This window comes from Macrotis lagotis, chromosome 6, assembly GCF_037893015.1.
Source record: "Macrotis lagotis isolate mMagLag1 chromosome 6, bilby.v1.9.chrom.fasta, whole genome shotgun sequence".
Classification (NCBI taxonomy): domain Eukaryota; kingdom Metazoa; phylum Chordata; class Mammalia; order Peramelemorphia; family Peramelidae; genus Macrotis; species Macrotis lagotis.
In genome coordinates this window covers 79783449-79796015 of record NC_133663.1, presented here as the reverse complement: position 1 = coordinate 79796015, position 12567 = coordinate 79783449, and the positions used below count along the sequence as shown (strand labels likewise).

At 34.0% G+C, this 12567-nt stretch overlaps 1 long non-coding RNA gene across 2 annotated transcripts in view; it reads left to right on the top strand.

Annotated features, from left to right (window-relative positions):
• The window catches only part of LOC141490999 (uncharacterized), a 233603-nt gene that overhangs the window by 161721 nt on the left and 59315 nt on the right, over positions 1-12567 (top strand). For both annotated transcript variants that reach the window (XR_012469423.1, XR_012469422.1), the window contains exon 4: positions 8705-8772. This is a non-coding gene — a long non-coding RNA (uncharacterized LOC141490999). The remainder of the gene's footprint in view (positions 1-8704; positions 8773-12567) is intronic.

The following is a 12567-nucleotide window of genomic DNA, read 5'->3' as shown; positions in this document are numbered from 1 at the left end:
GATAGAGACAGAGATAGACATAGAGATAGAGATAGAGATAGAGATGATAGAGATAGAGATAGAGACAGAGACAGAGACAGAGACAGGGACAAAGATAGAGACAGAGATAGAGATATAGATGATAGAGAAAGAGATAGAGACAGAGATAAACTACCACCAAAACTTCCCTTATAATAAAGAGAAATAGTAAAGCAAAAACAATAAGTCATAGTGACTTTATTGGTGTATATGCATCATTCCACACCTCTGCCTATTCTCTATCAAGAAAATGAAGGTGCATTTTTTCATCTCTAATACTAAGACTGGTTATCCAAATAATAAAAGTCCGCTGATTTTTCTTCGTGTTTTCATTTTCATTTTTTATAATCATTCTGCCTATTGTTCTAACTTAATCAGTTTCAGTTCATACAAATGTGTCCATGTTTCTCTGAATTCTTCATAGCTGTCATTTCTTAGACTGCAGAGGTATTCCATTATATTTATGTGCCAATTTTTTTCTTATATCTATTCCACAGTTATCTACTTTTTTTACTAGTAGTAATGATTATTTATTGACTGTTTAAAAATAAGGAATGGTGGATAGTTTAAAGAAAATGACCTATTTAGTTGCTAGAAGTTCTTTTATTGCTTTATTTGGCATTGTTAATAGCCCAGGCCTACAATATGCTGAATTTTTACAGTGGTTTATTTTTCCCCATTTCACCCATGTTTGTTACTTAAAAATTCAAAAAGTCAGCATTTAATTTGAATTTGTCAGTGAATGCAGGAAAGAACTCAAGCAGTTGTGTCTTCAGTCCCTTGCATGAATCATAGAGTATTGCTTCCTATTAAATAAGGCTTCACACTCACCCACTCACACTCTCACATTCACTGGTTCAGTTGCCCACTCAGGAACACCCACCTACACATATAGGGTAACCCTCTTTACAGAGCATATGTGCTAAAATGTCCAAAAGAAAGGGAGGTAGGTATTTGTAAAATACCCACATTCATCTATGTCAGAAGAAAGGATTCATGTTCTTCTTTCCAAATTCTAGAAATAAGGTTTACACGCAAGGTATCTGCTTTCTCACCACAGTTCTCATTTTTCAACCTTGAACTCTGTTCCTAACTCTCTATGGAAATTATATATTCCAAAGGCACTGAAAACCTTCTCATCAGCAAATAAAGGGCTCTTTTCTTTAGTATTCATCCTTCTTATCTTCTTTTTAGCATAACCCAGAGAAACATTACTAGTGAATACTTCTCTAGGCTTTGTCCAAGAAAAAAAACTGAAAATCTCTTTGGTAACACTGTTTAACTATGGTAAAATCACTCAGTCTCTCTGAATTTCAGTTTCTTTCTAAATGGAACTAAAAATTATTTTAATGCCTATGTCACAAAAACATTGCAAGATAGAAGATAATATATTTGCTTTGCAAATTTATAACATGGTTGCAAATTATATGTTTGTTTTGTAAATCCCACTGTGATATAAAAATTACATCCATTATTACTGATTATAGTTGTATGAGCTGATACGAAGTAAGAGTTAGTAGAATAATAAACAGATTGACTACAAAAATGAAAATAAATCACCAAGAAAAGTCAATAGAACATTATTAATTAGATGACCTGTCTTAGTATCAAAGATAAAAAAAGTACACTTTTATTTTTTTGATAGAGAATAAGCAGGCAAAGGTATGGAATAATGTATTTGTATGCCATCATACAAAATCTCCATACCTTATTGTTTTTACATTTGTTTTATTGTTTCTCTCTATTATAAAGGAGGATTCAAAAACAAGGTATATATATATATATATATATGTGTGTGTGTGTGTGTATGTGTGTTTGTGTGTGTGTGTATATATATATATATATATAAGGCATTAATAAAATTTTATTATAGATCATTTTTCTTTTTCTTGACACCATCTTATTGTTTAGATACCACATTTCATGGAATTTGTTGGACATTCATTTGATTATTCCTCATTCTCCTTCCTCCCATAAATATGAATATCTCCTAAGATTCTTGCCTCCTAGTTCTTCTTTCTCTCTATGTCTGCTTTAACAGTCTCATCTATTTCCATATCTCTTATTTTCACCTAACCTCTCCTGAGAGTTTTTCCAATATTATCAATAGCCAATTATAAATTTATTGATCTGGATGTTCTGTTTCCAAATCAAATTCATGTGTTGAAGACCAAATTCAGCTTCCTATCTCCCACCCCTTTCTCTTTCTGGTAAATGGTACCACCTTACTCACATCACTCAGTCTTAGAGTTTCATATTTTGACTCTTAATGTTACTATAATCCAGCACAAAAGAAAAGATTTTCCTTAGGGTCAGAGAACCTGTCTTTAAATACCATATTTCTACTTGTTTGACCTCAGGCAAGTCACTTGACCTATCTAGGCTTTAGTTTACTCATCTATATATAGAAGAGTTGAACCAGATGACTTCCTAGGTCTCTTCCATTTCTAGATTCTGTGAGAAGTAATTGAATATATTTATGGTTTTAAATACATTTTATATGCTATTGTCATTCTAAACATATGATAATATAATTCAGATAAGCTATATAGAATTAATGACTTTTAAGATCATTTAGCACCATATGAAATGGTTGTTTTCTTGATTTAAAAACTTGGATTATAACCTAGTAGAATAAAAGGACCAAAGTAAAAGTTTACCTAGCAAGTTTATGAAGTAATCTTGTCTAGAGAGGATATAATAAGATGGAAGGACAGAAAGATAAGGATGATGCCAAGGTTCTGCACATTAGTAGCTGAGATAATAATTGTTCTAATCAATTTTGTTAGGAAAAATGATGATTTGGGGAACAAAAAACAAAAATGTGGTTTTGCAAATGATATGTTTGACATAACAGTAGGACCCTCAGACAAGATGATGAAAGTCAATTTTTTTTGCTTCGTTAATCTTCCCCTACCTTTCACCTTCTAAGACTTAAAATATCTAAGACAGCATTGACATAGATAGATATGGAGCTTGGAAGAAAGACAATTGGTATCTATTTGCCAACGACCAGGAGAAGCCAAGGTCACAGATGCACTCTTGCAGGGATAGAGGCTTATTAAAGTACCAGAGACAGAGAAGTTGAAGTTGAAGAACTACAATAGAGTTGTAGAAGTGAAAAAGTGAGATTTAATAAAATACAATGCCCCATGTAGCTAAAATATTGAGGAGGCATGAGACCATTCAGTAATCAAAAGACTATAGGTTAATCTTGATTTTTTTTCATTAGATAGTGCTGACAAACAAGATTGTGGTGTAGTTATATGGGGCAAGCCAAATCTAATTTATTGATAATAGAGGATTACCTGTTTTATGTTTCAAGAATTTGTGATTTCTTTGGTGCCATATTTATGTGGATGGGTTTTAAAGAGTTTCCTCTAGTTGAGTAAAGTTAAGTGACTTGATTGACTCCAAAGCTTATAAATGTCACAGGCCATGACTTGAGCACAGATTTTCTTTTCTCTGACCTCAGCATTCTATTGGACTCTCTCTGAACCAACATTTGACTTCAAGACTAGTTGAAAGACTAGATTCAAAAAAGAACTTATCTAGTGTTTTGCCACAAGACTGTGCCCTCAATCTACTAAACATTTTTGTCACTGCCTGAAGTGAAATTATAGATGGCATGTTTCTTAAAACATCAGCTGACATGAACCTAGAAAAACTAGCTAATATGTTGGATGACAGAATTAGGTTCCAAAAAGATTTTGACAGGATGAAATGATGGGCTGAATCTAGTCAGATGAAATATAATAGTAATAAATGTAAAGGACTGCATTTAGGTTTGAAAATTCAACTGTTTAAGCCCATAATTGAGCAGGGGAACAATTATTAGGGGAATAAATTCATTATAAAGCAACAATATGAAATGACATCCAAAAAGTTAACTCAATCTCAGGTTGCTATGTCTGAATGAAATTTTCAGTTCTAGACAATATATTTTAGGTTGGATATTAACAAGTTTAGATGCAACTAGAGGGGAGCAACCAAGATGGTGAATATGACCCCTTGAAACAAGGAATGTGCTAGAGCCACCTCACATGGGTTTGTATTGTTAAATTTTTAGTGTCATTCATTCTGTAAATTAACATTTTCTATTGCCTTGGACTCTGGAAAATTCTGGGAATATAAATAAAAATGCAAAGATATCCCTTGCCATCCAGGAGCTTACATATTAATAAGAAAAGACAACACAAAAAAATAACTAAAAAAGTGGATGTGAAAGGAGGAAGTATATGCAAGGACAAGTCCTTTCAGAGATGTCAGCAATTTAGGATGGAGAAAGATGAAGACATCATTGATTTGGATCTCTTTCTTAAAGGACTTGAGAGTAATCAACTAATCAAAAGATGGTGTCTCTGGGGCAGAGAATTATGTTAAATAGTACAGTTGTAGAATGAACTTCTAGGGTAAAGTTGTTTCTATGTCATGGCAGATAAATTCCTGTGGAGATGAACTGGCAATTCAGTGATGAGAGGAATGAAGATCTCTCAGCTTGAGCTTCTTTAAATTGGAGGTTCTGAAAGGAATTAGTCAATAAGAAAATGAGTATATAGGAATGAAGAATACTTTCTATGTTTGTTGAGAGAAGAGGATCTCACATGACTACTTTCAGTTATTTAAAGGTTGTGAAATGAACGTGTTCTGTTTAACAAAAATCAACCATGGATGAGTGATTGAATTGTACACATCAATCTTGCCTAAATATGCCCTAAAAGAGTTATCACTGAGCAGTCAAATTGAGTCAATAAGTATCTATTAATTGCTATTAATTGTTCACTGTTTGCCAGGTACTGTGATAAGCACTGGGAATATAAAGAAAGGCAAAATAATCCTACCCTTTAAGGAGATGACAATCTCTGGAGGCAGGGCATATGATGAGAGGCAACCTCGTATGGAAAAAGAGTAGTGAAGTTGTAATTCAGAGGACTTGAGTTCAAAGCCCAAATTGGCTTCCTATTTCCTTGTGACATTGGACAAAATAGATGACCTTTTCTGAGCCTCAGTCTCCTCACTGGATAAAGGATTCCATTTGATAAGTTTAGATCCTCTAAATCCAAATCCAGTGGTATTTCTACTATAAATTTTCTAGGGTAGAAGTAGAATTGAAAGTCATGAGTAAAAGGTTCAGGGCTAAAGGGATAACTGACTATAGATGGTAATGTGCCCTCCTTCATTTGACTCTGTATCCCAGGTCATTTCCTACATTCTCAATCTACTTGTTTTTAAAAAGACTCTATCAATCTATTTTTGAGGGTTAGGAAACTGCATTGTCCTTTATGTGTCTCTCTGTCTTTATCTTTAAACTCTTTAAGGTCAGAGATTGCATCCTACCATATATGCTCATTGTTTATTTCTAATGGTGAATGTTTTTGTTGGATTAATTAGCATGACCTTTCCAAACCAATAGAATGTTTCACTGAGACAGCTGGTGTCTAAAGAGGAAAGAATTTCCCTCTAAAATCACATGTGTAGCTTTTTCTTCCATCATCCTCAGAAGATTTAGTACAATTAGATCCAGTTTAAAAAATGGATGAACAGAATGAGATCAAATGAGGTTGTACTGTTATATTTCTAAGTCCTGAGCCAGGAGTTACCACTGAATTTCTTTGGAAAAAGACTTTTTTTTGAAACTGTTCCCATTCTTTCATCCTTTAGTTTGCTGGGGGAAGGGAGGACCTTTGGAGTATTCAGTATCCATTGAAAGAGTAAATGCTCATTTGTATCATATCCTTGCATACAGAAATGGATCCTAAATGTAAGAGATAGTCTTGCCCCAAAATCTGGATTCAAGAAAGTAATCCTTAGTGACAAAAATAAGTCAACAAAACTTGAGATACCTAGAACTATAAAACTCATGCTTTGCCAGACATTTTTTGCTAAGATTAGTGAAGTTATACATGTTTGGAGAAGCTTTTTTACTAGATCTGAAATTCCCTTTTAAACATAACAATGATTCCAATCTAAAGAATATAAATGATTGAACCCATATGTGAAAGAGACTGATGATATTGAGTGTTTAGGAAAAAATTAAAGTAGTACAGATCAACCTCTGGGTAAATTAATCTCACAAGTATCTTACTTGAGAAGAGGCTTGGGGAAGACAATCAAATGTGTAAAACTTGAATATCTGATTGGTTGGAGTTGAAAAAAAACTTTTACAGATATTGTAAGACCAGGTGGTTATGTAAGGGAATGAGATAAACAATCATTTTTCTGACTAAATCTAGTGTCAATACCTTGGCATCATTTCTGAATCACCAAAGGCAGGCTCATATTGTAAACACCAAAGAAGAATCTTTGGAGACCCAGCTATAAATCTTATTCTAGAATTTCCTGTTAGCAAAAAATGGATGATGTCAGGAGTAGTCGAAAGTATATAGAATAATATGATTTGGTTCAGATTCAACAAGATCTTTTCCCCAAAGGTCAGTCATGCCTATCAGAATAGAAACAAGAGAGTTTATGGGAATAAGATTTGGTTAATTAATTAATCTGACTTTTGCTGATCTTAATGGATTTCTGAACAAATACTAGATATAAGTTAGTCTATAGGATGAATATACTGCTGCTTATATAAATAAAAAGCAATATCCAAAACAGACAGAATATTTCTAAAACTGACTTAGCACATAAATAGGATGAGAGAAAAAGAGTAAGGGCATAACAGTAGTTGAATATGATGAATAGAACACTGAACCAAGGAATAAGAAGATCTGGGTCCTCATGATTTATGAGGTCACTTCTAGCTCTAAAGTTCTATAATTTGCTGGTCATCAAAGGGTTCGACTACCAGAATGATTTAATGTATTATGTCATTAATTTGAAAGGAGAGGAGTGAAGATAAAATTTAGAGATTAAAAAAAGTGAGGAGTGAAGGTTGTTTAGAGGAGAGATCTAATTCCTTTCAATGTATTCCAATGCACAGTAGGGATAGAAGGGCAGAGAGACCCCAAAAAGGACCCATCCCTACTTCAAGACAGAAAAAAAAATCGATGCATAAAAATCATTCCTTTTTTTTTATGTCTCCAAATTTCTTCTTTTGTTCTCAAATCACTTTGAGGATCTGAGTATTCCAAGTTTCCTCTATCCTCATCCCCAATCCTTATTTTTTCTTTCTACTTTTCATTGCTGGTTACCATAGTGATTTTACCATAAATAGTTCTCTCAGCAATTTCCCCGTCCTTTTTTTTTTTACAACCCAACTCCTTTGATACACATTGGATTAATATTGTTAGTTAATGCAATATTATATGTATAGTTTAGAGATGTATTTTATTTACCAAATTTCTTGTCTATTTCCTTTCATAGAATAATAGGGAATTTCTTCTCATTTAATCTCCTTGAAGGGCAATTTGAAATGGGAATATGCAACTGTTAAGTTGCTAGCATAGTGGGGAAACTGATTATGCCAGATATTCTTCTCCCCCCTTTGGAACATTGGGAATGCAAGAGTCCCTGAATAACAAAAGCAATCATCTCCTCTTTGCTTTAATGGGAAATTGAATAAATGGGGAAATATGTGAAAGTGATTACCACTATATCATGATTCAGCCTTAGTCCCCAGTCTTCTTTTATCTGCTGTTTTCCACACCAAAAAAAAGGGGGGGAAATATTCCTCCTCATAAATAGTAAAAAGCCACAAAAAGCTAGATTTTTTTAATTAAAAAAAACAGGCAGGTATCTCTCCATTCTATTTATATTCAGTCAATTAGCTTTGAGGTATAATTAAGAAAATGTCCATAATTCATTTTGGTTGAGTTCTTGAAAACTTAATAGCCAAAATACTAAACAGAAAAAAAATCAAAATCTTGATTTTTAATGCAGATAAAATCTAAAGTCCCTAGAAACTTCCTTTTAATTAGACCCAGTATTTGAAATCTAAGTGAGTATTAAGGTTCTTTGCTGGCTATGTATACTGTAAGTGTGTGTGTTTGTGTGTTTGTGTGTGTGTGTGTGTGTGTGTGTGTGTGTGTGTGTGTGTGTGTGTGTGTGTATCTAGCACAAAGGCAACCAGATGAGGACATTCATAGGATTATAGGACTGACTCCTGGGGACACACTTGGTTGGATGCAATTAAAATGCCTGTCAGGCACTTGATACCAGAAGCCCCTTGACAAACTGCTAAATCTGCCAGCAGCGCAGCATCCTATTGTGAGTGAATGATGGCGGAGCTGGGTGGCTTGTCATCATTCTCGAAAATTCTGTGGCTACCGAGCTCTCTCTCCCTCTCCCACTCGCCTTATTTTCCTTTTCGCCACTGCAGGGACTTTTTTTAATTTGCAGTTTTCATTTTCCCGACACACATAGACACAAGCTGGCGGCTTGCAGACTGCGTCTGTCTAGAAGTAGATGGCAAACCAATGGATAATAACACTCGAGAAGAATGATTTTGCAGCAGTCCTTGAAGAATAGGATTTGGGGGTCTTGCTGCATATGCGCCGGTAATGATTTTCTTTCAAAGGATTCACTTTGTCTGATTTAGGAAAATTCTCTAAGAAACAAGGATTGAGCCTTATGGAAATGAAGTACTGCATTACAGCAATACCGATGAACTCAAGGCATAGCTTTATTTTATTACCGGGAAGAATACATTTGCTTCTTTGTAAGCTGATTAATCTATTATTTCAAAAAATTATCTTTCTGCATATATATTTTTCTCTTTTTTATTTTATTTTTATAGATTCTTCAGCTTGGTATCATTAACGCAGAAAACATTGATTGGAAACTACTCATTCAGAAAATCAAAAGGTACCACATGTTATTTTTTTATGTATTTAAGGATGGGGGAAGCAAGGATCCATTCTTTCAGTCCTCTGCATGTTTTCATTTGAATCATTTTCTGTTTTCTTAGTTTTTTCATTTGGATGCTAAATGTGAGGATATTCTACATTGACTGATTTCATATCATCTTTATATGTTATCCAGAGCTGTTTGATTATTGAATGAATGTAAAATCAACTGAGTCATTTGAATATCTGGCACATTTTTGATCGGTTGATTAGTTTTGAAGGTTTGAGAAAGCATGGAGAAAACTGTGTCCTGTTTCCTTGTTGAAAATAATAAGCATAGTTGCCTCTAAAAGAAGGGGGGGAAATCTAATCCCATATGAATTTTAATAGGTTAAATTCACTGATTTGCCTTTTCCAGGTAGAATGAATGATAGAGAGTGAATCTGAAAGAACAGGGATGACTCAGTATGGGATTTGGAAATAAAACCTTGTTAACCTTTTCACTACCACATTTATTATTATTATTATTATTATTATTATTATTATTATTATTATTATTATTATTATTGTAAGGCATCTTTGTTCAAGGATCTGCTACTGTGTGTGTGTGTGTGTGTGTGTGTGTGTGTGTGTGTGTGTGTGTGGAAGGAATGTGATTCGTTCTTATTTCATATGCTCTTTGCAGCATGAGAAACCAGCCTTACAGGACTGTCATAAGAATAGAAGACTCCTTTCTTTTTGTCCCCTTTTTACCTAATGCTCAATGTAAATAATGTCAATTTCCAATTTCTGCTTGATTTCTTAATGTGTAAGATGCCTTGGAAAAGCCAGGTAATTGAAGACTGCTTTTATTTTAACTCTTTAAGGCTATTTTTGCATTTTCATAATTCCTGATGTCTATAATCTATCTGCTTATCAGAATGAATAACATTCTGCCTTATGGAGAATCAAATCAATAATGTCTTTTTTTCATGCTTAACTGGCGTGTTTGTTTTTTGATCTCTGAGGTTTTTCTATGGCAAAAAATTTGATGGATTATTGTCAGAAGCATTTAACTAAGGGTAGTTATTTTTATTTTTAGTTTGCAAAACCCCAGTGGTAGTGTTTTTGTATGTCTATGTGTATGTACAAAATATTATATTTACACATACATATGTGCAAATACTATTTCAGGAACTCAAATACAGTTCTTATCTTGCATTTGCTTGATTTTCTCAATACTAACTTGTCATAAACCCATTCATTGCTTCATTTGACAAATATTTGTTGAATATTTGCTTATTTCTCTCCTGAGCACCATGAAGTATAGAAAATAAACAGAAGATTCAGTTATTCTTTTAAAAAGCTTGAGCTCTTTGGACAAAGGTCTCTGACCTCTGGGGAATAGATATAGAATCATAGTGAGGTTTTTGAAAGGCAGAAAATAATAATTAAAATATTGAATAAAATATGGCAAACTCATCTTGCCATTATGAATTTTGTTATCTCTTTCCTCAAAAATTAATTTCACCATGTCTTAGGTTGGAAAAAATAATTAGGGTTTATGTTTCCTCCTAAACATATGAAAAGCAACCAACAAAGCCATAGTCCTGCCCTATAATTTGCATTTTCATTTGAAGAAGGAAAGTTCTGTACTTTTATATGTCCTTTTGATAATTTTTTCCATCTAATTAAAATCTGGAATGCCTAAAAGAAAGCTAGGCCTTTGCAGTCCCCTCCTCCCACCTTCAGATTTAATTCAGATAATCACAGTAAAAACACTAGACTTTGGAGAGCTTGAGTGAATTGCAAAGACATTCGAGTTGTCTATTTAATGGATAATCTGTCCAATTGAACCAATAGATTCAATAAGAACCTATAATGCTGAGTTCATTTTTTTTCTGGGTGATAAACATAAAAACAGTAGAGGTGCTCAGCATCATCCCTCAGTGGCCTCTGCTTCAACTTCCTTGTTTTATTTTCTACTGTAATTGGTAAGAATGAATGTCTGTCTATTCTCCAAGGTAATGATGAACTATGATGCCAAGCTTTTTATAAACTACTAATGAATTATGATTTCTCAGACCTAATGTCTACTGAACAATCAAGTAATTGTTGTTTATACTGCTGGAATCTGCAAGAATCAGGAGTTCTACACCTTGGCTTTTCTAAACAAGATCTTATTGGTAATAGCTAAATTGAGTACTGATTCACTCACAATTCACATTAAGCACTATGGCTGCTTTTGCAACCTTCAGGGGATTTTGGCTGGGCAATGGTATTTAAATTTTGCTTTGCTTTGTTTCATATTTTTAGCATATGGCTCCAATTATTTTGTCATTCATATTGGAAGGGAGGATGAGGGGTTAATTGGTTAGAGCAAAAGAAGCAAAACCTTACTTCTTTTATCAGTTAAGATTAGTGAGGATTTTCTTTTTTCCTTTCATTTTAATCAACCAAAGGACAGAAGCCAAGCTGCAGCATGGATCTTGCTGTCTGAAAGCTCCCCAAATAGTACTTCAGGCTTTGACACTGTTTACTGGTCTTCACATCTCCAGCCAAGGTTTTGCTGCAGCACAGGACGGGAGCAATCCTCCTCCCTCCATCCCCCAACATTAACAAATAAAAATGATGTCATACTTATCAGCCTATGATCATCAATCAACAGAACCGTTGTAATGAAATGAATAGTGGTCATTCAGAAATCCTTGAAGGTTACACCAATAAATATCAGTCTTAAATTCTTTACTAAGAGTTAGAATTAATATGGTGTCAGGTGTTCCTGAACCCATAGATGTAAAAGAATGAACATTCCAGCTTCTTAAAAATAATAGCTTTGTTTATATACAGGACTTCTTTATGATACTGCAATGTGGTTAAAAGTGAATTATAAATAATTGTGTGTTAACGTGCATATACACATTCACTGTATACATTATATACCTTTATAACTTTAACAATATTTTTGGATTTCATCCTATTTTGTCCTGTTACTTAGATTATGGTTTTATTGCTCGATCAACAGCAAAGTAAATGACGAATTAGCATTTTAGAACAAGTACAGTAATGAAAGCAGTTATTCCAGCCTACTACAAAATTAGTGATTTCAGCTCTATTTGTGATTTGTCATGATGTTGACTGGAGAATTTAGGTATTAAATTACATTTAAAGTACAAACATAAATTTTTATAAGTGATATAGTAAAGACAGAAACAAAATAAAATTGAGATTATAGTGCAACAATTGTCCTTTTCATCTTGTCCTGTGCTTCTGTTCACAAGGTCCTAAAGAAACATAATTGGGACAGAATCTCAGGAGCTTTCCCTATCCTTGCTTCCTTTGAGAGGTAGCATGCACTGGACCACACATCCATTTAATGCCATTATATAAAGGTATTGTACATCTAGTGTTGAGTAGTGTTCCTGATAGGAGCCTCCATAAGTCCCTATCTGTCGTTCACTTTCCTTCTCTAACCAGGTGTATCCTTTGTTTTGTACCAACTGATAACTCAGAAGGTGGTGGCACCTATACCTTTTGCTAAGATGTCTTGCAAAGATTAGACATCTAGAGTTCAATGTCAGAGACATCTCATCCAACCTGCCCATTGTAATTTTGATTCTTAGCGTAAGATCACACAGTCAGTATCAGAAAGGCGATTCAAGTCCATATATTCTGATTTCAAAGCCGAGCTCTGTCACAGTACCATGCCTGCTCTCTTGTTTCCTAGAGACTCTACATCAAGGCTTGACTCTGTTTCCCAGCCTCCTAATCTTGAATCTTATTCCTTGTTGCCTGCCTGGATTCTGGATCTCTTGCCTTTTCTGTCCCAAGTCTA